The sequence below is a fragment of the Saimiri boliviensis genome, chromosome 10 (genome assembly GCF_048565385.1).
Source record: "Saimiri boliviensis isolate mSaiBol1 chromosome 10, mSaiBol1.pri, whole genome shotgun sequence".
Lineage (NCBI taxonomy): Eukaryota > Metazoa > Chordata > Mammalia > Primates > Cebidae > Saimiri > Saimiri boliviensis.
The window spans coordinates 70,616,264-70,620,084 of record NC_133458.1 but is presented as its reverse complement, the minus strand read 5'-3'; the positions used below and the strand labels follow the sequence as shown (position 1 = coordinate 70,620,084).

At 40.9% G+C, this 3,821-nt stretch overlaps 1 pseudogene; it reads left to right on the top strand.

Annotated features, from left to right (window-relative positions):
• Positions 1 to 206: 206 nt before the first annotated feature.
• On the top strand, positions 207 to 325 carry LOC120365547 (5S ribosomal RNA; annotated as a pseudogene).
• The last annotated feature ends 3,496 nt before the right edge of the window (positions 326 to 3,821 follow it).

The window sequence follows — 3,821 nt, the reverse complement described above, 5'->3', positions numbered from 1 at the left end:
AGAACGAGACTCCATCTCAAACAAACAAACAAACAAACAAATAACTAAATAAATAGAACATGCATAACAAAGAAACCTCAATACAAATTATAACATTATTTAGAACTAAATGAAAATGAAATTTTTTTTAATTTGTGGAATGCAGAAAAGGCAGTGTTTGGAAAGAAACTTAAAATTAAGTCCCTTTATTAGAAAAGAAGAAAACCTTCTACAGCCATACCACCCTGAATGTGCCCGATTTCATCTGATGTCGGAAGCTAAGCAGGGTCGGGCCTGGTTAGTACTTGGATGGGAGACTGCCTGGGAATACCCAGTGCTGCAGGTTTAAAAAAAAAAAAAAATTAAAAGAAAAAAATATTTAAAAAGAAAAAAGAAAAGGAGAAAACCTAAAATCAATAATCTAGGCTCAGGAAACTAGACAAAGGAGAGTAATTTATACCTAAAGAAAGCAGAAGAAAATAAATACTAAAAATGAGAACAGAAATTAATGACATTGAAAGGGATAAAGTAATAGAAAAAAATCAGCAAAACAAAAGGCTCTTTTAAAAAAATTTTGGTAAATTTGATAAACTTCCAACCAAAGTAATCAAGAGAAAAGACACAAGTTGCCAATATCAGACATAAAAACGGGGGCCATCTCTACTGATTATCAGTATTGGGCCAATTCCCTGAAAGATACAAAGTCCCAAAACTCACACAAGGAGAAATAAGTAATCTAAATGAGTGTATGTCTATTAAGAAAATTAAGTATTAATCACCTTCCAAAAAAAACCACATCAGTTCTGGATGATTTCACCAGTGAATCTTACTGAACAATTAAAGAAGAAATTATATGAATTCTCTACAATTTCTTCCAGCAAATGGAACGAGAGGAACACATTCTAACTCATTGTATGAGGCCAGCATTACCATAATACCCAAACCAAATAAAAATATTATAAGAAAGCTTTGAATTAAAAAACTACAGATTGGAATCTCTCAGTACAAAAATGACAAATTCTCAAAAATAAATCAGCAAATTGAAAAAAAAATCTATGAGAATAATTATAAAACACAACCAAGTAGAATTTATACAAGTTTTGCCCACTGATTCACATTCAAAAACTAATTAAGATAATCAGCAATCAGTAAGCTAAAAAAGAAAAAATTCTTGATCATGCCAATTGAGGCAGAAAAATCACTTGACAAAATTTATTACCTATTCATGATAAAGTCTGTCAGCAAAGTAGGAACAGAGGGGGAACTTCCTATATTTAATAAAGAATACCTACAAAAATCTACAGCTAACATCATACTTAATGGTGAGAAACTGGATGCTTTCCCACAAAGATTCAGAACAGGAAAGAATGTTTCCTCTCACCAGTCCAATTCAATGTATTTATACTGTAAGTCCTGGTTAGTGAAATAAGACCAGAAAAAGAGGGCTTCAAAGTGGCTTACTGAAGGCATCTGGTACTTGCCTCCTCAACAAAGAAGAGCAAAAATAGTGAGTACATAATCACGCTTTGAGTAGATCATCTACAGAGAAGTGACAGGAAACATCTAACACAAGAAAAGAGAGGGAAGTGAGGCAGTCTGTTTGGCCAGGATCATCTGGGAATCTGGAGAGGCTCCCTAACACATGGCAAGAGTAAGCGAGAGACTCTTAATGGTCCACATTTCCATCATGGACTCCTACAATCTTAGTAGGGCCCTTAAGGGGAACCCCTAGACCGTCAAGGGCCCCAAGACTAACAGGGAACTACCTGGAGACTGTGCAAAGGTATTTCTCCAGAGAGGGAGTTAATTCAGGGTTTCACAAGGTGCCAGGTTGAGAGCCAAATCCCCACCAGACTGTATCCTGCCTGGGGGCCCAATAGTCCCCGTATGTCCACATCCTTGGAGCTCCACTTACATTCATCACCCACAGTCACTGCCATTAGGGCAAAAGTGCAAATTATTGGCAATGACCCCACTGCCCCAAGTGGCAAATGTGCCATGCATTTTCATGTACCTTGAGGACAAACTATACCAAAACACACAGACAGTCACCATATATGCATTCTGAAGGGCACACTTTCCAGCTAGTTGCATATGGTTGCTGCCACTGAAAGCAACCACACCCTCCCTAATAGCAGAGCTGTAGCACAACCACTGCCAATCCACCTGAACATTCTGCTTAGGGTCTAGGAATCACCCTACCCCTGCCTACTATAACCAGAACCTACATGCACCACCAGAGGGCCTAACAGCAAATCCACCCCACCCAGTTTTAACCCTTCAGTACCCACCTATATCATCCAAAGACCTGGGGATTGCCCAGCCCAGCACACCACTGTTAGCACCTGAGCATTTATCCCAGGAGCCTGAGGTCAGGTACACTCAACCTGCCATTGTCACTGTTGAGATTCACTTAGGGTGGTTGGCAAAATATTAAGGGAAATACTAGGGAAAGTTGTAAGATTATAGTCTCAAACTTTTTGGAGGGCTGAAAGGATTTTATTAACTTATGGAACAGGCTGAAGGCAGCCGGTCCTTATAAAGCATTAGGTCATAGGGTGAAGATTAGGAATACTAGAAGCTTCCCCAGTTAAGTCTGTTTACCCCATGTTCCTTTGTCTCTACTCTATTTGTTTACTCATGTAAGCTTTGTGCCTGATGGTCCTCTTGGGGCAGTCGAAGGGGGATTACGTATTAATGGTGTTTGCTCTGGGCCCTGGAACCAAAAGCTTTTATCATTTGTAAAGCCACTCTTTTAACCATGTTAACTATCCACAAGTGTGTTGACTTAGAACCTCTGTTATTAAATCTATACTGAATAAATGTGAGGGGGAACAGCAAGTAGAGGTCTGTTAGCTGCAATTGCCCTCTGAGAGTAGCCCTAGCCCACTCAATTCACTGTACTTTGTGTGTGAGTGTATTTATTTATCTGCCACTGAGTCAGAGTCTGCAGAACAGACTTTCGCAGGTGGTGATCAATGTCTATCGCCACAGGTAGCATCCACGCATAGATGCCACCTGTGGGCCTGAGAACTGTCCTGCCCAGCCCATCATAGTCACAAAGAGTATCAAGATAGATTGCTTGGAAGCCAGAAAATAGTCATGCCACTGCTACTGCCATCATCTGTGTCATAGGTACACTGCTTTGGGCCCGAGAGCCTCCTATCCATATACCCCACTGTTGCCACTACCAGCATATGAACAAGCTACATGGAGGCCCAATAACTGGCTCAATAACCTGCCAACACTGGTGCCAGCATACACTGCCCAGAGGATCAAGGATAGGTACACTTGGTCCAATGCTGCCACCACTGGAGCCCAAGGATAGGCTCACCTGATATCCTTATCCTCAGCAATACTTCACCACAGCCACAAACAACTGCACCCTAAGCCACTGAAGAAATCATAATCACCATTGATATTGTTTACAGTCAAAGAAATGCTCAGACTATACTACTGTCCACATCCAGAATCAAAACCAAAGTGCCCTACTCAACCCATGCTATAGATACATCTTTAAGAAAATGTCCTCTGCTATGAAAGCAAATTCAAAAAAAGAGAAGAAGTGATTATTACACCGGATGCACAGAAATAAATGTAAGGATATAAGAAACACGACTGGGTGCGGTGGCTCCCAGCTGTAATGCCAGCACTTTGGGAGGCCAAGATGGGAAGATCACATGAGGCCAGGAGTTTGAGACCAGCCTGGCCAACATGGCAAAACCCCATCTCGACTAAAAATACAAAAAATTAGTTGGGCCTGGTAGTGTGCACCAGTAGTCGCAGTTACTCGGGAGCCTGAGTCATGAGACTCACTGGAACCCAGGAGGCAGAAGATGCAG